The sequence below is a fragment of the Hippocampus bargibanti genome, linkage group LG11, assembly GCF_051943395.1.
Source record: "Hippocampus bargibanti isolate YZ-2025 linkage group LG11, ASM5194339v1, whole genome shotgun sequence".
NCBI classification, from domain to species: domain Eukaryota; kingdom Metazoa; phylum Chordata; class Actinopteri; order Syngnathiformes; family Syngnathidae; genus Hippocampus; species Hippocampus bargibanti.
The window spans coordinates 8,260,318-8,282,566 of NC_142744.1; the positions used below are offsets into that span (position 1 = coordinate 8,260,318).

Consider the following 22,249-nt stretch of genomic DNA (forward strand, 5'->3'; position numbering starts at 1 on the left):
GAACATATACACAATGAAACTATTTGAAATTGGACAGACAATATGTGTCGACACTGTTTGATTCATCCATCCATTTTTCTGATCTGCTTCATCCTGACCAAGGTTATTTATTTTATTTCGTTTAGCAAATTTCCCCATTGTGGGACGAATAAAGGTTTTCTGATTCTGATTCAGAACAAGCATATAGAATGCGCGTTTTTATGTTTTCATTCATTTCGTGTTATGGAAAATTCAATTAAACAATGAATTATTATTGTGTCGATGAAGCACAACGTGAACAGCGGTGGGCTGCGTTTATTTTTCGAGGATTTCACGAGTGCGGACGAATATTTCCGAGTGGAGCCGAAGTCCGCGCCGGTCGACTGACCGAAGCGAGTCGTCTCTCCTCCGGAGGAGGAAACGTGACCGACTTGGGGGGCGCTAAGAGATGCATTGGATTCGCTCCTTCGCCTCACCGTGACGACGTCATTAGCGCAGGCGAGTGTGTGTGTTTTGTATCTCCATAAGGACACTTTTGTGTTGTTTTTTGAAAGGGAGATTTTTTGTTGTGCCCATGCGCACAAGGGCACCGAATAGATCCGCTCACTTGTCTCCTGTACCAGGTCGGGATCGGACCTTGCGTTTCGTCTTTTCCACTTCTCCCGTGTTCTCTTTTGATCGCAACCCACTTGGACTTGTTTTACTCTTTCCAAATTGATTTCCGTGACGTGGATTTTCCCCGGCTGTCTCCGAAGTGGAAGACGCGGAACGGTAAAGGTGGTGGTGGTGGTGTTGGGGGGAAAAGGCATGCCAACGGCGGCGACGGCGACAAGGGAGACTCCGTAAGTCCTCCGTAACCACTTTGCTCCTTCAACTTAACTTGTGCTGGCGGGTGTTGCTGTGTGGGTTTCGGGCTTTGTTTGTGGGATATCAAGCAGCAGTATTGGAGCAGCGAGGGTTTTTTTGGGTGGTTGGAAAATTTAGCGAAGGTCAACACCGGTGTTGACCGATCGACCGAAGCAGCAGTAGCGCAGGCTAATAGCGTTCCTGTAGTCGGGCTAATTTTGCTCACTTCCAAATCACTTCGTGTCAAAAGTGCGATAAAATCGTGGCTTATTCGTTAGTTTCGACAACTCTGCCATGAAACAAAGATGGAGGAAATTACGGAATATTTCTTTAAATTATTTTAATTAATAAGCAACGGTTTGTAATTGACGTAGCCTGCTCGGGTTTAAATACATTCATAAATGAACGAAAAGGCTGCACTGGCGGGTTGTTAACGGAAGGTTTCGCCAATGTTGTCAAAAGTGTCTTCGTTTTGTGCAGTGTCGCCAATGTTGTCCAAAGTGTCATCTTTGTGTGCAGCGTGTGCGTGTTCGTGAGTGTGTGTCCCTGCATCCTGACGTCACACTGAAAAAGAAAAAAAGCTTTCGGAATTTGAGGACAGCTGTCAATTACCATGACAATCCTTTCTTGTTTTGTTTTAATTGTGCTGATGCATTAATAGACGTTCAGTGGTGATAGCCTGCAGCGCTCCTCAAGGCTGAATCCAATCTGGGAAAAGAATAGGAGGAGGATGAAGAGAAATGGGGGTGTTTTTCCGATGCACTCGGGAAGGTTTTAGAGGGATGCGCGCGGTGTCCAGCATGGCAATCTTGCAGACTGCATGCCTAATTATCCCCATGGCCGAAATTCGGATGGTCCCCAACACAATGCTGACATCAATAGAAGAGGGAGCGTCGCTTTATAGTTTCTCGAAATTACATCAGATGCGTCTAAAAGGGGTGGGGGGTAAAGGCCCCGGCTGCATGTGTGGGATTGCGAAAGCTGGGCTGTGAGAATTCACCCCCATTTCAAGAGGGTGACCAAACGTCTATGCATCGGTTGGGATTTTTAGCATAATCTTGGCGTGTAGCTGTTTTTTTTCCATTCAACTCAAGAGACAGAATTGTGACTTCTTAGCTTGACGGCCCCAATTTGAATATGCATCACGGTAGCGTCAGGAGGAAAAGTAATCCGATTAATTCGATATCTACAGTCATTTCCAAATATGGATTTGAGACATAGCACCACAGTTGCTTGATAATTATATTAGCTCATTCACTCTCAGACAATGTGCAAAAATATGTCCACTGCAGTGCCAGGGTTTTTGTCATTTTCACTCAAATTGCAGGAACCACAGAATATTGAGTTTTAGGACTACATAAATATTCAATATAGCGTTATAAACCTTTAATTATCTTCTTTCATCAGAAAAAAAAGTTAATTCCTAAATTATATTATCTGGAGTTAGTTGAGCTTGAAATGGGGGCGGCTGTACAAAATACAATACATACATATTGATTTATGTATAACAAAGCGCGAACATGGACAAAAGACAAATACTGCCCTCATCGTGGAAAGGAAAAAACATTGCCAGAGGTCTGACCAGCGCTTCATCAGCACCCCCGCAAGAAAAAAAAACAAAACAAGAACACATTTCAGAATGGCGCTCCATGTCGTGCTTATCAATTCACGAATAAATTCTGGAATGGAAGCGAATGACTTAAATAAAAACTGTACATCATTCAAAATAAACAATAAAATGTGTTGAACTGCAGTTACATACAATTGAAATCCCTTTTACGCAATGATTAATCAAATGTCGAAAAAGGGTTATCCGATGGTGCTTTTCTTTTTTCAGTGTTGGGGACACATTCAGTGTCCCCAACCTTTTTTGCGCCACGGTTTAATGTCAGACAATATTTTCACGGACTGGCGGATAAATACAACAAAATAAGATGAGTTTGTTTTTACTCACTTTGCTAGCTTACGGTGAGCTAATTTTAGCGGTATGTATCACGTGACCTAGACACGCGTTTTGACATGAGAGTAAGTCATTGACGGATGTAATCTTGTAATTTTTCATTTTATGGAAATTATTTCTTCTTTCTGCGCGGCCCGGTACCAAATGGCCCACGGACCGGTACCGGTCCGCGGCCCGGGGGTTGGGGACCTCTGTCATAGGAGACCACGTTAGCATTAGCGCGTGTTGTACACACATTAGAATGATAGCTGAGTCTAGTAGAGTTTGGGTCGGCAGGTGAGGTACTTTGTTGTGATGACGTCGGACAAAGCTGGGTGGTAAAAATCTCAAATTTTTTCAGAGAAACGTGTGTCTAAATCGCAGGGGTGAAACCACGTTCACTTTGGCGACAATCCAAGAAAGGGCAAAGAAAAGCCCCATGATTAGCTTTACATCACCATTAGCATGCAGCACAAAATGAGGATGCGCTCATCATGTTGTCTGTTAGCATTGTTTTAAACATTAGCTTTCAGCGCTCACCGACAGCCTGATACAGCGACTTTTGTTTTGACACCAATTTCAAACACACGACAGGATGTTGGATTTGAAGAACAGTTGTACTCCGTGTGCCCTGCTTCACCTTGAGGTCCAAATAGACCAAACGCCGAATGGTGCATTGTCGTTTAGATTCATGACACTTTGTTCTCAAGCTGTCTCACCGCTCTGTTCCGCTGACTACATTACAAGGGCCATACGAGGCCTCAGTTTACTGTCAAATATTGCGCAGACAGCTGCCGTTGTTTGGGTGTTGTTTTACCGTGGTCAGATATTTCACAATGTAATCCTCCAGTGTATTGTGCGCCAAAAATGTGATTTGATTGGACCTCCTCCTTCATCGTTTTGCTTTTTCTTAGTGTAGGATGATGCTGTGTTTATGCAAACTGTCCGTGGGCTGCTTGTAGTTGGTAATGGCTAAAAGTAGGCGTTGAGGCTCAAGATTGAGAGTCGCTGTCGAGGAATCAGGACGTTAAATTGTTTGCATAGCAAGCGGCGAGACACTTGCTGAATTTGTGAGCGGCTGTTGTTTTTAACTTATTCACTGCCAGACGATTTGCAAAAATGTGTCCACTGCGGCGCCAGGGTTTTTGTCATTGTCACTCGAATTCCAGGACCCATAGAATTTTGAGTTTTAGGACTACATGAACATTCAATGCAGCGTAAGAAACCATAGACTCTCTTCTTGCATCACATAAAAAGAGTTGATTTCTAAATTATGTGTCTGCAGTTATATGAACTTGCAATGAGTGCGGCTGTCCAAAATACAATGCAGTACATACATATTGGTTTGTAATAGTGCTTTTACAACAGCTGAAGCTGGAACAAAGCGATAAAATGGAGAAAAAAGAAAATGTGGAAGGAAAAATACATGGACAGAGGCCATGGCCAGTGCTTTATCGGCGCCCAAAAAAGACAAAACAAAACCTGAACAAATTCGGGAATGACGCTCAACGTCATATTTTCAATTCCCGAATAAATTTGTGAATGAGTGAAAGGGGAACAGGTGAATTTTATTCCAGATAGGGCATTCAATTCTAATTTGACATTCCTTTTTTATAGCTCTCTTGCTCTTTTAGGCAGAAATTTACGTTTGATTAAATACATTTGTTTAACCACTGCATAATAGGTCTTTCATTTGTATTTAACTGCAGTTCAACACATTGTATTGTTTATTTTGAAATATGTACGGTTGTTATTTAAGTCATTCGTTGCCATTCCCGAATTCATTCGCGAATTGAAAAATGTGGCGTTGACCGCCATTCAGAATCAGAATCAGAATCAGAATACCTTTATTCGTCCCGCAATGGGGAAATTTGCAGTCCACAGCAGCAATTGAAGAGGGATGGGGTAGGGGTGGGAGTGAAAGGATAGAAAACAAGATATTCTAAGCATAACATAATAAAATAAAATAAAATTTGTTCAGCTTTTGTTTTTTGTTTTTTGTTTTTTTTTTGCGGAGGGTGCCGAAGAAGCGCTGGTCAGACCTCTGGCAATGTTGTTTCCCTTCCACAAGGCATTTGCCTTTTGTCCATGTTAGCATTTTGCTCCAGCTTGAGCTGTTGTTAAAGCAAGCAAATAATAGTTATGTATTGTATTTTGTACAGCTACCCCCATTTCAAGCTCACATAACTCCAGACCCATATAACTTAGGAATTAACACTTTTTTTCTCATGAAAGAAGAGTCTAAGGTTTCATACACTTAACTGAATGTTTATGTAGTCCTAAATCTCATTATTCAGTGGGTCCTGCAATTTTCGTGAAAATGACAAAAACCCTGGCACTGGAGTGATACATTTTTGCAAATCTTCTGGCAGTGAATGAGTTAAAGGGGAACAGGTGAATTTTCACAACTGTCTTTTATCCCGTATATGGCATTCAATCCTAATTTGACATTTCTTTTTTCACAACTCTCGTGCTTTTATTCAGAAATGTACATTTGATCATACATTGTAACATTTTTTTTTTTTTTCATATTTTGCAGAATTGCAGTTTTGTCTCAGGCTAACTCTTCCATATTTGAATTACGTTAGTGTGCAGTTTTCCCTAGTTTGGTTCTCAATTATTTAAATGAATGTGTTCCCAAGTTTACTTGTCAATTATTTAGCTGAGCGTGTTCCCGAGTTTGGTTCTCAAATGAGTCAAACATGAAGACAACCTAAACCTTTTGTCTCCAGCCGAGTGAAAGATGTTGAACTTGTTGCATCGCAAACCCATCTGTTGCTCACTGACCTGAATATACGCGTGCCGCTTGTGAGCTGATTGTGAAGGGTATTTCCTCGAAGGCTTGGCCCAGGCCTCCCGCTAGAGCATCTGTCTCGGCCTCCTCATCCGGCGACTTCAGACCGGGGTGGGGTTGAGTCGCGTGGAAGCGAGTTGATGCTATTTATGAAGTGCATCTACCCGGCATGCCACGCGATGACTCGCCACCAGGCATGACCTGCTCCCCTGTTGGTCCCGACTGGTACATTCTTGGGTCATTTTAAGACCCGCAGATCTCTTTTAATGAGAGGTTTTGCCTCCAGTGTGTTGGTTTGTGGTGGGCGGGATCGGGGATCTTGGGGGGTTTTATAGGGGATTTTCTGGCTTGCCTTCTGGGCGTTGGGACGGGGAACCAAAGCCCTCTTATTAACCTGACAAACTTTTTTGGAGCAGAATTACCCTATTTTCCGGTGTATAAGGCCACCGGCGTACAAGGCGCACCCCAAATGAATGGTGTCTTTTCCTTTTCCCCCCCATATCTAAGACGCACCGGACTATAAGGCGCACCTTCAATGAATGGTTGATTTTAAATTTTTCCCCATATATAAGGCACACCGGACTATAAGGCACACCATCAATTAATGAAACAAACTTTCCAAATATACGGGATCGGGGATCTTGGGGGTATTATAGGGGATTTGATGGCTTGCCTTCTGGGCGTTGGGACCGGAGAACCCAAGGCTTCTTTTTAACCTGACGAACAGGTTGCAGCAGAATTAACGTATTTTCCGGTGTATAGGACGCCGAAGTACAAGGCACACCCAAAATGAATGGTGTATTTTATTTTTCCCCCATATATAAGGCGCACCAGACTATACGGCGCACCTTTAATGAATAGTTTATTTTCATTTTTTCCCATATATAAGGCGCACTGGAGTACAAGGCGCACCCCCAATGAATGGTGTATTTTCATTTTTTCCCCATATAAAAGGCACACCGTACTATAAGACGCACCTTCAATGAATGAAAAAAACTTTCCAAATAGGCGGGATCCCAAATAGATGGGGAACCCAAGGCCATTTTTTAAGGTGACGAACTGGTTGCAGCAGAATGACCCTATTTTCTGGTGTATAAGGTGCACCTGAGTACAAGTAGCACTCCCAATGAATGCTGTATTTAAAATTTGTTTTCCATATATAAGGCGCACCGGACTATAAGGCGCACCTTCAATGAATGAAAAAAACTTTCCAAATGTAATATAGAAATACAGTAAAGTCTCGTTATATCGATATTCTCGGGAGTCCGAAAAAATATCCGACCCTGCGCGCATGTAATTTTCTCCTTGCGTTCATAGAAATAGTATCGTAATAAGCGGTACTATCGATATAACCGATATCGATATAACGAGACTTTACTGTATATAAAAGTTTTCCAAATATAAGGCGTTATATGGCACTACAGTAGAGGCTGGGGTTATGCACTATGTAATCCATCGCTACTTTGCTGTTCACTTATCTAGGTTTCGGTGCATCGCGGATTTTTTGTTCGTGAAAATTTTTTTTCAGAATTTAAAAAAAAATACCCCGAAAGAGTCTAGGTTTTGTCCATGGCTGTAGCTTCATTGGTTGCCAGCGCTGACGTCACCCAATGACAGCACAATATCTCATGGTTTGCAGCCACATGGCTCGGCTATGCATCGTCTCAGCATCGCCCAGCACCCCCTTCTGTCTTATTATGTTGATTATCATTATGTAACTGTACTTTGCGGATTTTCATATATCGCGGGTGGTCCTGGTTCCCATTAACAGCGAAAAATGAGGGATGACTGTACTTCTTCTACAGGGGGAAATGGTAGCTGCTGACAGGAGTTGAGAGACCTGTTGTGGCTCAATATGACTTTGTGTATAAGACACACTTGCGTATAATGTGCAAGGTCATTTTTGGAAGTAAATGAAGGCTTTTGGGTGCGCCTTATACACCGGAAAATACGATGATCAAGAATAACACACCTGTTGTAGTTGAGTTCACTTGCTCCGTGGCTTGTGATGATGGTCTTTGTAGCTTACTTTATAAAACATTCCTATTTTCATTTTTTTTCCATACGAGTCATGCGCTGGTGGGGTTCTCAGAATACTCACTCCTTAATGTCGGCAGTATGGTGTCGAGTGATTTACCACTCTTGTCGAGGGTGATATTGAAGCAATTTGACTGCTGATTGAAACCAGCTCTCCCACTTAAACTCCACCGGTGGCATTGTCAACCATTTAAAGCAGTTTTTTGTTATTTTTTTATTTTTATAGGGCACACCTGCAAAGGAGGTAGAAAGTGGAAACAGACCACAAAGTGTCTTGCAAGAGAGACACGTTTGACTCCAGACCGCGTGTTGTTTCTGCTGAGTGAGGAGGTGAGCATGGATGACATTGAGAGGTTAAGTGTTAATCAATTCTGCCTGTTTCTCATTAAAGAAGAGTTGTCCATCTGCGAGGTGGCTATTAGGCATATGGAAGAAGCGGCTTGAGGGGAAAAAAAAACCTGGATATTTTCAAGTGCCGTTGGAAAGATTTGTTTTCTTTCCGACACTGACTTTTAACCAACGCACTTTCTACCCGATGATGAATCCGTGAAAACTTGGACGTTTGTTCCACGTGTAATCAAGTTTGTGGCCGACTCTAACAAATCACCTGCAAAATCCAATCATTTATGAATTAATGTGTTGATGATCCATATGTCATAGCAGATTAGGAAACGGATGAGTCATTTCGGCGGTAATATGTGAGGAATTAACCTCGTGCCAAACAAGGCTTCCCTGAACTCGCTGCTCTTTTTTTTTCTTCTTCGGCTTTCATTCCCTAAATTATAAATAAGCAACGGAGGAAACAGCATGCGAGCAGGCTTTGATGGAGCAGCATAGCTCGAGCCAAGATCATCGTCAACATTTTGCCCTTCTTTTTAATTAGTGACAACTTAATTAAAAAGGCCTTTTTGGTGACTTCAAAAACGCAAAAATGGTAGCCAATGACATCATGGGGACCTTATCTTAAACTGGAAGCTTTACCAAAACTAGAAATATTTCCTAAAGACCACAATTTCTTAAAATATTAGTCAGGATACGGAATGGTCACCTGAAACTGGCAATGACGCAATAATTTTTGGGAAAATTCCGCTAAGATGGCGGGCACCCAAAATGGATAATGTTGGTTTCATTTTTGCCATTTCTTTTCATGACGATAAGACTGAAGCACGTAAATATTTAAAAACCAAGGCGGTGATATATTAGCGGGGAGTGATGCAATAACACGTTAGCAAGGCAGCATTTTAGGAGCCTGAGAAAAAAACATAACGTTTGAAAACCGACGTAATGACTGACCACTGTACTTTAGTAAATTAAAATTTAAATCATGGAGTTTGAAATCACTCTGTATTAGCCTGTTTTGGTCATTTTTCAGGTGATAACACTGTTTTGGTAGCTTGAAAATGCTAACATTTGTAAGCTTGGAGCCATGACACACCAACTGGCAATTACAGACAAAAGGGCTAGCGGTGTAGCTTCTTAAAGGATAATAACGTATTGTTTTGTCATTTTTTAACTGATGACAGAGTTGTGGTGGTGTGGAAATGCTAATCTTTTAAAAAATTAAGGCAATGACCCATAAGCAGGCTATGTTCAGAATCAGAATCAGAAAACCTTTATTCGTCCCACAATGGGGAAATTTGCAGACTCAATATAGCATTGTAGCTAGCTACAATAGTGTTTATAGCTTCTTCATTTATTTATTTTTTAAAGCAGCCATTTTAAATTTTAGCCTGCCTTGAAAATAAAAAAAAGCCTTGAATTTGGGGATCCACAGAGAAGAGAAGTGGCAATAGTTGTTCAATGAACATTGATAAACTATCCCAAGCTCTGGCTCCGCTTGCATTAGCTAATAACGGCGCACAACTCCGAATGCGGCCATTTACACGATGCCGTTTTAAATAATACGTTGGGGTGCTTGTGTAGCTCAACTGATCCCTCTTGTTTTTTGACACTGTGGCATAATTGCTTGTTTTCGTTGCAATCTCGAAATGGGAGTGTGCTTTTATTCGGCGCTGTCCTGCTGAGAAACCGCTTCAGATGAAACATAACACACTATGTTCATCGCAGAATAATATGCACTTTCTCTCCTTTTTTTTAGAAAGCAAAGGGTTTTGAGTAAAATAGATCCTGCTCCTTGCTTTCTGCCAGCCGTGTAAAATAAATGATTACGGAATGAAATAATGATGATGCACGGTAATGCTTAACCGTGACTTTTTTTTATGACTCATTAAAGGCCAAACATTCTCCTGTCTTCAGTAATTGCCAAGTCAGCAACCGTGCGCGCTCATCTTTCATACCGATGCTGGCCTCTTTGGTTTTGTTTTGGCCCTTATCCAGCAGCGGCTCCTTCCATGTTAGCGCATGATTAAATTTGCGTGCAAATAAACAGACACTACCTGGATGGATGCTGAATATCACATAAGGTCAAACAGCCCGCTGTCTTTATCAGGCCCAACTTAAATGTCACACGTTCAGCCTTCATCAAATATGCAAGTGCGGATCTGACACACGCACATGCACACCCACACCCACAGACACACACAAGCGACGCAAATTAGACGTTGTCTGCGATGAGCAATGAGCCGTTTGTCACACCGAGCTCCGCCGCGGATTCTCCATTTTCATTAGCAGTACGCTACATTTGCCGCACCGCATAGCAAATCGATGCTTCCAGACACTTCTTTCCGGCATTTCCCTTCATCACTCATGGCTTTCTGACATTTAAAATGACCCCCGCAAACACCCATCGTGAACCATGGCTGTATTTGTGGCGGCATCGTCATAGGATCATCCTTTCACACATTTGTGATTTTGTCGGTAATACCGGATTTAGTCTTTGGTTGCTGCTAGAAGCGAGGATGATAATCAATTATCCATCCGTATTGATTGTTACATATTGGCTCAATTGCAGGGAAGTAATTGTTGATGAACGTGACTTGTGCTGCATGCAAATTGGCTGCGATCAATGAGGCGTTGTTGGTTATCGCTTGTTTGCTCTCAGAGGAAATCAAAGATGACTTATTGGAAACTATATCATCCCAAAGTGCATATCAGTGCCGCAAGATGAGCAAACATTTTTTGTCGTTGCACTTTACTATTTTTTTTTTACTTTAATTTCATTGAATGTCGTGCTTTTGTAGCAATGGGAATCCATTTTTTTCCGCCAATTTAAAAATCTCGAATTTTGCATGTTTCATTTTAACTAATTGACTGCCAGACGATGTGCAAAAATGTGTTCACTCCAGTGCCAGGGTTTGTCATTTTTACTCAAATAGCAAGACCCACAGTATATTGAGTTTTGGGACTACACAAACATTCAATGCAGCGTTAGAAACCCTAGACTCTCTTCTTTCATCAGAAAAAAATGTTTATTCCGAGCTTACTTGGTTTTAGAGTTATCTGCATTGGAAATGGGGGTGGCTGTATAAAAGGTAAATGTGACCCCCCTCGTGGGAAGGAAAACATTGTTAGAGGTCTGACCAAAGGTTGACACACACCCCCATGCAAGAAAAAACTAAATCTGAACAGATTCGGCAATGGCACTCCACGTCATGCTTATCAATTCCCTAATAAATTTGGGAATGGCAATGAATGAGTTAAATGATATGTGTCATGTAAAATCTGAGTTAGAAACATGATCAGTGTACCATACTGTCTACAATTTTTTTGCGCGTAATGCGTAGCCGACTGAAACATCCGCAAGAGGCGATCTTGCGGTTTTCCTGTAACTGTTTTCTATGTATATTCCAGTCTAATTCAACCACTCTGAACTTAGTGGAAAAGTGAGTCACTGTGATTGGCTGATAGTCGGCTGTGTTCCATCCAACAATGGCATAAATGCTTCTCCACCTTTCCAAGTCAATGAAAAAAAAAATAAAAATACATTTGGTGATGGCAGTGAATGAGTTAAATTCTACGAATGGCACGCTTCTTTTCAAATGAAGGAAGAACAACGGTTAAAAAATAAAATAACAAAAATAAAAGAAAACACAAACTGTGATTTTTGTTTCTTTAGCATATTTTAAACCCACCCTGTGAGTAGCAAATTATATGCGCACACATTCACCAAAAACCTCATCCCGTCTCCTCACTACTTCCAGTTCTGGCTAGAATATCAAGTAGGCGGATAATGGGAGGCTCACATTGTAGTGCTCTGTCAAGTGTGCAAATTGCGCTGACAGTGAAGAATTAGATTGAAGTATCAAGGAAATTTGTCAGGACGCGCTGACTGACAGCTCAGCTGAAGGTCGGTCGCCTCATCACATTTGGCAACAGGCTGCCTTATTATCACTTGATTTGGCAACCGGCATTTCATGTTGTTGATCGCCTGATAGTGGCCAAGCAGATGACGGAAAAGTGCATGCCGTGCAGTCTGTCGATGGCGGCCTTCGCTGATGCAGCAGATGAAAAGGAATATATTTTTTTTTTTAGGATTTGGGGGCATTTGGCGGCGAGTAAGGGCGTTGACAGCTTCCACGCAACTGGGGGTGTGGGGGACTTGGCTTTGAGTGCCGACTGTGTCCTGACGGCGCTGTAATGCCGTCAGAGATCATTAGCGCTGACAGCATCGCATCATGTTGCACGGCAGCTCATGGTCGGGCAATGCATCACACCAATAAAGACAGCCTAGTTGATTTCAACCCTGCCCTGTTTACGAGCAGTTCATCCATGTCGACAATCGCACAACCTGGATGTTTTAGTAGTACAGTGATACCTCAGTCTACGAACTCAATTGGTTCCCAGAAAGTGTGTGTCAGGCAAAAAGTTCGTCTGCCAAACATTTATTTCCCATAAGAAACCATTAAAAATGAGAATAATCCGTTCCCAGGTCCCCATAACACACACTTTTCTACTAAATAAGCCTTAAAACTACACAAATAATACCTTATTTTATGTATAATAAATGTGTGGTTGTATTATAATTAAAGAAATAAACTGTACTGTATAATAAAGTCGTTTTATTTACCTTTGTGATGGTCGTTAATGTAGTTGCCTCTTGATATTATCCGAGGGAAGTTGCCGTGCTTTCTCAGCGATAATACCCTCATTCACACGCTCCCTTGCGCGCTGCTTTTCGTTAATCCAAATCAACAGAAGTTTTTCAACCTCTTCTATTGCCTGAAACTGTTCCTTGGACAACACAGAAATACCCTTAGCCACACGTAGCATTGGTCGACTTAACATACTGGTACTGTGACGCTAAGTCACACAAACACACACCTCGTTCATGTTTTTCGATGATCTCCTTCTGCTCGACCGTAATTTTATTTTTTTTCCTCTTTTGCTGAACACTAGCCTGTGGTGGGTTCTTTTTCGGTCCCAAAACAGCAAAATTATCCACTACATAACAAACCACATCTTCACTAAGTGCACTCAAAGAAAGTGGGTGTGGACAAGCAGTCCGGCAGCCACGGTGGCGCTCCGTGTGTTTCCCGAAAACTAGTGCGTATGCCAAGATTATATTGTCGCGAATTTAATGTTCTTAAGGCAAAAAGTTCGTTAGCTAAAGCGTTCGCACTGTAGAAGGGAAGGCGCACCCAACTATATGCAGTACCTTCAATGAATGAAAAAAGTTTTCCAAATATAAGGCACACCACATTATACATTATAAGGCGCTACAGTAGAGGCCGGGGTTACGCACTACTTTTGCAAGGGGAAATAGAGTCGGAGGCTGACTCTATTTTTTGTTTTGCAAGACCTGTTTAGGCTCAATATTACTTCACACATAAGGCACAGGAAGGCACGGGGTCATTCATTCAAGAAAATGATGTCTTTTATGTGCATCTCATACACCAGAAAATACGGTACCCCCATTACCTGGCAGAATTGTCTTTCAAATATTGCTTCATACCACACCGCCACCATTCATTTTAACACACGCAAACACGCATAAGCATACACGCAAAGCCAATCGCATTCCTACAGTAAACCTTGAGCAACATTTTGAACGGGTGATCAGACCTAAATTTGAAAACATTTTCACTGAACCAAGTCTGATTGTTTACCGTGGGTCAAACCAAAGTCGATAAATTAGCCGTTGGCCTTTGAATTAAGCAGATGCGTGACAATGAGAGGACCATAAAAGGGAGATTGCATCGCCCTAAAGTATCCATTTGTCACTGCAAGCTATAATTACTTTTCATACGTCCTCCACAGACGATCTTATTCATTGGTTTAAGTATTTAAATACACGAACCGTGCAATGTGATATGTCACATTTCCATTTTTTACTCACTTCATTCACTGACTTGTTTAATAAAACAGCTATTTAAACGACGACCTTGAGCTTCCGAAATGTACATCTATTGATCAGCAATCACTGTCATGGGGCTGAAAAATCAAGTGCGGTCAAGCTTTCAGTAGATTTTATGTCATGTGAGCAGCAGCAAGTGCAAAAACAGACAGTGTAAAAAAAAAAACAACAAATACAAAGTACCGTATTTTCCGATGTGTAAGGCCCACCCGAAAGCCTTGATTTCCTTCAAAGGATGACCCTGGGCCTTATACGCCAGTGTGCCTTATATGTGACGTAACATTGAGCCCCAATAGGTCTAACAACTACTGTCAGCAGCCACTGACTCAATTTCCCCTTGTGGAAGTAGTGTGTAACCTCAGCATATACTCTACTACAGGGGTGGGCAAACTTTTTGACTCGCGGGCCACAATGGGTTCTAAAATTTGACAGAGGGGCCGGGCTAGGAGCATTTGAAGGGAGTGTTTGGGCCGGATATACTAAAACATTAAATATAGTGTGTGCAAACCTCATAGGACAGTAAGAAGACTACAACCCAATTTATTAACTTTCTTTCAAATGTGAAAAATTGTCAATAACATCTACTTGTGTTAAACTCCGCAAAATCATGCATGGATTGTCCTGACCACGCGCTCTACACACTTGCCACGGACGCTCTCGCCTTCACGCGCAAACCGTACACGTGTATCGTTGCTAAGCACACAGACATAGGCTACCTGCAGTTGAAATTTGCTTACTTGGCACGGCAGCAAATCAGAAGCCTGCTTCTTTCTTCCGGACTTTCCCAAGCGTTATAAGGTCGTGCATTTGCATATCATTTTCCAAAATAGATGCACAGAACCTCAGCCCAGAAGAAAGATTCAAATGAAGAGAACACAATTTGCGATGCTACAAAACGTAAATTTACATTGAACCGTGACTGTAAAGTGTACTTGAGAGTTATGAAAGGTGCTTAGTGTCTTGTAGCAGACAACACGCAACGCAAACATTGTATTGTGCACCATGACGACAAACGACAACTGGAGCAAAAGCTACAGCCACGGATATTTACCGTAAATTAAGCAAGGTAGCGTTTCTGGTAGCTACAGCCTTAATTTAAAAAATAAACTTTATACTTTGCGACAATGTTTTTTTTTTTTTACTCATCTTATTGTGTTTTAATTTGTGAAAAATGGGGCAGGCAGCTTTATGGCCGGGCAGGCAACTTTTCAGAGTTGTATGCCCTGTTGTCCGCGAACTTTTTGTCATGACTTATAGACACTGTTTTTACAATAATTTGGAGTTCGGCGGACTGGATGAAAAAGCGGGCCGTAGTTTGCCCATGTCTGCTCTAGTACTTTGTAATGTGGTGTACCTTATATTTCAAAAACTATTTATGGATTATATTTGGTAAAGTTTTTTCATTCATTGAAGGTGCGCCTTATATTCCGGTGCGCGTTATATATGGAAAAAGTTTGAAAATACACCATTGATTGGGGGTGCACCTTATACTCTGATGTGCCTTATACACCGGGAAATACGCTAACTACAGAGTTCAGAAGGCATGGAAGCAAACTCAAGTTTCAACACTGAGAAACATCAGACCTTGTCCAATCCTCTATTCCAAAATAAAGGTTAAATAATTAAATAAATAAGAAACTGAGATCAGTGACCAAAGTCCAAAACAAAAGTATCCAGCAGGCGCAAGAGTAGCCCAGTACCAGGTGAACCCTTACTTGATTTATTTTGACTGTGCTTTGGGTAAGGTCCTTGATGCTGTCTGTTCCCGTGGTCCTTATGTTGTCACATTTATTGTGACATTCAGGATTAGGCATGGCCTGATGTGTCTCACAGTATTTCTGTTTGGGTGGATCAGTGAGAGCTCAGATCGTATCCCTTCCTCAGATGCTTTCTGGAGTCCCCCGTGCTCTCCGTTGAACATCCGATTCCTAAAATGGCTGTGTCAAACCAAAATTGCCAACTTTTTGTTCCATTATGGGAATATTTCATTGAAACTTGTTTTTTCATGCATCCCGTGAGCTCCATAAGTGGTGTCGGGTACTGGTTTTGTCCGTCCAAAATGTTCAGGGGATGGCCTTATGTGACTTTTGATAAGGGAGCAGAGCTTATTATGTTTAACTTCTGTCACCAGGATCTAATCTTCCCAAAAAAGGACTTTTGAGCTTCCCAAAAGGAGATTGATTCATACGAAATTCAATCACCAATTTAGTAATTCCAATAAAACCACGTAGAAATCATTTACGGCCATGTGAGACGTTTCCCATGTGTGATTCACTAAAATCCCTTCCAAAGGCACAAACGAAGATCAGTGACCCTCATAAAGGTGCGTAATGGAATCATTCTGTGGCCCAATTAGAGGTTCCACTTATTTTGAAGTCACTGTTCTCACGGCCAACTGAATTCTCTGACCCTAAGGCATCGGAACAGGAAACTACCAACACCGGTTGGTTATTCGGACAAATGTAGTTGTTCCACGACTGATCTATTATTTCACTAAATCTTCTGAACTCCTTTTTCTCCATTCTGTGGTTGTATAGAGCAGCTGTTATTTTGACCTTTGTGAGGTTGCACTATAGTACTGTTTAAGGCAGGTGTTTCAAAACATTTTGTAAAGGGGGCCAGATTTGGTGTGTTAAAAATGTAAGGGTAAACCTTGGCAGATGTTCTTTACATATAACAGCAATTGATTTCAATAAATCACTTCACATTGAACTCTTTAAAAACAGCCTCTTTATCTTTACAAATGAGGCACACATAATTGTCACGTATTTCAGTGAAGCAATTGTCCAATTTCTACCCATCCTTGAACCGTTGACCCTCACAGTCAATTTTTCTAATTTTGTTGAATGTCGCCATTTTGGAAAATTGGGGGGGGGGCTCATTCAGTCAATTACTCATATCCTAATTTGGTGTTCCTAATTGAGCCTCTACATGGCAACACTTAGCAAACACAGGTAACAGTGCTCCTAGCCAAAGGATTAGATTAGATTAGATTAGATTAGATTAGATTAGATTAGATTAGATTAGATTAGATTCACCTTTATTAGGGTCGCCGTGGAGAAATTCACAATTCACAGCAGCAAAGTTATTAACGAAAGGAAAAAGAAAAAGCAGAAACAGTTATAGATGAAAGTGGAGACTATCAAATCATCCTTTTCAGCAGTGGATCAAGGATTGGATTAGATTTACCTTCATTAGGCTCACAGGGATTAATTCCACATGCGGGTCAGACATTATTGATTTTATGACGAAGGCTGCGGGTGGGATGAAAATTGACCAGGGGCCACATTTGGCACACGGGCCGGACTTTGGACATTCTGGTTTAACTCATTCACTGCCATTCCCGAATTCATTGGAATTGAAAAGCATGATGTGGAGCGCCATTCCTGATTTTGTTCAGGTTTTTTTTTTTTTTTACTTGCGGGGGGTGCCGATAAAGTCCTGTGCTGGTCAGGCCTCTGACAATGTTTTTCCCTTCCATGAGGGGGCAGCATTTGCCTTTTGTCCATGTTAGTGCTTTGTTACAGCTTCAGCTGTTGTTAAAGCGCTACATAAATCAATGTATGTTTTGTACACCTGCCCCCATTTCAAGGTAGAATATCTTCAGACTGATATAATTTAGGAATTAACTATTTTTTTCTGATGAAAGAAGAGAGTCTAAGGTTTCTTACGTTGAATTGAATGTTTATGTAGTCCTGTAACATTAATCTAATCTAATTTTTTTGCACATCGTCTGACGGTGAATGAGTTAAAATGTAAATATATTTGCGATAGTTGTCGTTGTACACCACAGTCATTTCGGAATAGAGGTATTAATCATAGCAAATGCGAAAAAGCTGAAATCTGCAATGCTTTGCATGTCGGCGACCTGGCTTGATACCGTCATATTCTTATCACTGTGCAACATGAAGTCAAAAAGCTGCAGGCCATCAAATGAACTGTCACAGAATGGAATGGCTTCATGTTGCCTTTGTCTGGTATCGTCTTAAATATCGCCTCTCTTCAAAAAATAAATGACCGTCCTGAATGCAGCCACACATTACCTGCATATTAATTTGAAGGTGACAGAAGAAATGTGGAGCTGAAACGCTTCCTGGGCGCGCTTGGGACGTTAATGGAATATCGGCGCGTTAGGTTATCGGGCAGTTGGGTTCGTACTGAGATAAATTGAATTTATAGTGCATTTATCGTCTAGGGTACAGGTGTCAAAGTCAAGGCCCGCCTATATGGCCCGCCTATATGGCCCGCCTAATCATTGTATTCGGCCCGCGAAAGCAAATCAAACTTGTAAAATTCACACCTCTGATCTGATACGTCCCTGCTCTCAGGTTAGTGGAGCAGTGGACCACTTCATGAAGCCAATCTGATTACCTCTATTATAATATCCCTGGCTCTGGTTTCACCTCATTAGCCAATCTGATTATCTACATTGTTCTATCTGTTAGGTTCGTTTAACAATAGAAAATTATGTTTACAATGTGTTCTTCTAGTGAATTGCCTTAACTGATTAGGGTGAAACCAGAACCATTCTCCCTGGCTCTGGTTTCACTTCATTAGCCAATCTCATTACCTTTATTACTCTATCCCTGGCTTTGGTTTCACCTCTTTAGCATGACCAAGCCTACGTGGTATCAGCCTAATAAATCTGTTAATTGCGCTGACGAAGTTCTTCGGATGAGGAGCAAAACGGCCGACACTTTCAAAGAAGTACACATGACGGCTGAAGAAACCTTTTCCTCGATGGACCACTCCTGTACGCTTGAGAGCCTACGCAGAAGTCATTATTCTTGACTTCAGATTTGAAAACTAGTTGTTCAAAAATGTGTTGTGTGCTCTTTGTAATATGTGGTTTGGTAAGGGTTTCCCCAAATTCATAACGGCCCTCAAGAAGAAACTGTAACTCCAATGTGGCCTTCGGCAAAAAAAAAATGAGTTTGACACTCCTGGTCTACGGGAACATGATATTCTGCGATCATTTGGTCATGAATCCATTGTTTCTTGGGGTTGTGTGTATTGTTTGCATTTTTAAACTGTAATTAATAAATAAGTAAAAGCCACGAAAAAAAACAGTCCCAAATCTCGCATTGAAAGAACTGAAAATATGACTTTTCGTCCCATATTATTATTTCCCATATTAGCAAATCTTTGATGTTAAGATTAAATTTGTCCATCAGTGGCAACATTTCACTCTATTTTTTACCTTCTTATTTGCAAAGGTGCCTCGCTCCACAAATGATAAGAATGAGCTGCCATTCTTCTTGGATAATGGTATGTATGTACAGTATGTCAGCAAAAACTCTTTTGTCTGTGTGTATGTGAACTATCGTTTATACTTTTAACGCTTTCCCATACAGCTTTGCATTTTCCAAGTCGACCTTTCAAATTCTTCCACTCTTTGATATGAAATTCATTCAACAATAATAGTCAAAGTCACCAACCAAGATTTCATATTTAATGACACTCATGCAATTGGATCGAAATATTGTGTAAGTCAAAAGTCGGTGCCTTAATCACACGTCTGGAAAATATTTTTCTCATTCTCATTCCGGGTCGGCTTTTTCCACTGTATTCCCTCGCACTTAAACGTAGCCGTGCTCATAAATATGGTGATTGGTGTCAAACATATCTCCTCGCTGCGCTAATGTGCACTTTCATGCTTTGAACATGGACTGCCGATTTTCAAGGCTGGAATTTAAAAAGCATGAAATTTGATTTGAGAATGTGTGTAGGTACCCGGCTACACTTGATTGAGGGACACATATTCATGACATCCCTATTACGGAAGCAATACGGCGGGAATGACATTTTTTGTCTCACTTACAAACATCTTGATTCTTGTTTGGATTATAGTGATGATGGGATTAATTCATTTACAAATTAGCGACAAGCGTTTACCCCGTGGAGTATTTAATTAACTGCGGAGCCCCTTGTAGTATATTGAGTGTGAACTTTGAAGTAAAGTGTCCAATTTTACAAGCATTGCAGTCCAACCTGTAAGGACTTCAAACGAGGGTTGTTTTCAACTTGAGTGCTGAAGCGCTTTTTCGTTTGCAGTCTCTTAAAGGACAACCAACGTCACTTTTTTGTTTCTTAACTGACATCAGAAAAACGTTTTATAGCATCTAAAATACCCAAAACATGCAGTATGATATTTTATTCAAATGTAAAACACCAATAAAAATGACTTAAAGTGTCCAAAATCTGCAAAAAAATTGAGCTGCGAATTGGGCATTTTCAGAAAGTCCCGCCCCCAGTTCATGACGTCACGCCAAGACGTCGAGCATTGCTTGTGAATCAAAACAATGGCTTCAGATTCGGAGAATATGCTTTCTTGTTACACATCCAGTTATGAATATGATTCAAATAGTATTGAAGAGGAAAGCATACAAGTTTGCAATCGATTAAATAATTTTTTCCATGTCATTTTGAGGCAAACGGGCGGGGGGGAATGTCACACCCAAAAATGGCAACCAGCTCCTATGAGAAATGAATCAGCCCGTTTCCACAGGCTGATAAATTCCTTCCATGGAGCTTGGACGTCCTCTTCAGGCGGCTTTTGGGTGCAACATCAAAGGTTTCAGACAAACAGTACAGCAAAATACAATGACGTGATGAAGGACTGCTACAATGTGTCTTTTTGTCGGTCAGGCGGGGGGTCCTTTAGTGACGTCACGTACGGACTCGTCACCAACTCAAAAACAAGACTTCCTGAATATTCACCGCGAGTCTTAAAACATAAAATATAGCTATATGCAGTTGAATCTTTGTAAAATACGCTCAGTAGAAGTCATTTGAAGCCATTTTACAAATTATGGACACAACTCGTCCGGAGACGTCGGTTGTCCTTTAAAGAGATAATTGTGTAACATTGTGTATCTCATTTCGGGGTCTGCAACGGAGGTGGCCAAATTATCAGATTCCAGCCTCTCGGTGTGAATGGTTGTCTACTTTTGGTTAGTCCTTCATGAAAGCAAGTGATTATCTTTTCCGTTTAATCAAATTAACACATTTGCAAGTGTCTGTTTTTTCTTTGGGAATAATAATGACCAGGTTGGCGTATATAACACTCCCTCCTCTCGAATATTCATAAACAATTCCAAATAAACAACAACAATTGGTTCAAAAATAGTACCATATATTCCTGTGTATAAGGTGCACCGCATTACATGAATGGTATACAGTAAAGTCTCGTTATATCGATATTCAAGGGAGTCCGAAAAAAATATCGATATAACCGGGACTATCGATATATCCGACCCTGTTTGCATGTAATTTTCTCCGTGCATGCATAGAAATAGTATCGATATAACCGGGACTATCGATATATCCGATATCGATATAACGAGACTTTACTGTATTTTCAAATGTTTTCCATATGTAAGGCACACTGGACTGTCAATCACTGAAAAAAGTTTTAAATAAAATAAAATAAAACATATAATAGTTTTCCAAATACATATAAGGCACACCACATTATAAGGCGCTACAATAGAAGCGTGGGTTACGCATTACTTCTTCTACAGGGGTGAAATGAGTCAGTGGTTGCTGACAGTCGTCAGATATTCACATATCAAGTGATTCACATATCAGGTGCACTTGCATAGAAGGCGCATATTCACCTTTTGAAGACAATGAAGGCTTTTTAGTGCGCCCTATACACCGGAAAATACTGTAATTGGGAAAAAACAATTCTGAAATGCATTTTGATGAAAAAAATATATGTAATTATAATATATAGTATTTTCCATTGTATAAGGTGCAACGGAATATAAGGTGCACCCCCAATGAATGGTGTATTTTGAAACTTTTTTCCACCGGCGCACCGGACAGTAAGTGAATGAAAAATGTTTTGCAAATATCATCTTTCCAAATATAAGGCACACCACATTATAAGGTACTAGAGCAGACATGGGGAATTATTTTTTCCCCCATTTTTTTTTATTTTTTATTTTTTTGCATACACATATTGCATCCTTAAATCTTTGAAAACACTACCCCATATTTGGCGGATATGTTTTTTTTTAAATCGGTCACAAGAAAAGTCTCAAAATCCTCGGCTGAAATTGAACAGGAATTTTGTGGAAAATGGCTACTGTTATACAACAAAACAAAGGGAAACTCGATGGGGGTAAAAAAGTAAAACTACTCACTGTTTCCAACCACATGATGGATGTTGGTCAGCTTTTATGTCAATTTAGCTGCATCTTTTTTTAAGGAGTAAGTGTTTTTTTTTCCAATTTGTCTATCTTTTACGTTTTCATTTTTCAAAAGGAAAAAAAAAAGGGGAGTCCTTGTCAGTCGACACTGATTGACGAATCTCTCTTCCCTTTTCTTTGTGCAGATAGATGAAAAGTAAAAAGAAAAATCTATTCAGAGCACCAGCATCTCCACGCTTGCTCTT

At 40.8% G+C, this 22,249-nt stretch overlaps 1 protein-coding gene across 3 annotated transcripts in view; it reads left to right on the top strand.

Annotated features, from left to right (window-relative positions):
- Nucleotides 1-413: 413 nt before the first annotated feature.
- LOC148891393 (receptor-type tyrosine-protein phosphatase F-like) overlaps nucleotides 414-22,249 on the top strand; it is a 232,682-nt gene continuing 210,846 nt past the window's right edge. The window contains exons 1-3 of one of the 3 annotated variants that reach the window (XM_089009063.1): nucleotides 414-821; nucleotides 7,822-7,925; nucleotides 19,065-19,116. The gene's annotated coding sequence lies outside the window, so the exon portion shown is untranslated. The remainder of the gene's footprint in view (nucleotides 822-7,821; nucleotides 7,926-19,064; nucleotides 19,117-22,249) is intronic. The other 2 variants (XM_089009067.1, XM_089009066.1) reach the window with 2 other exon arrangements.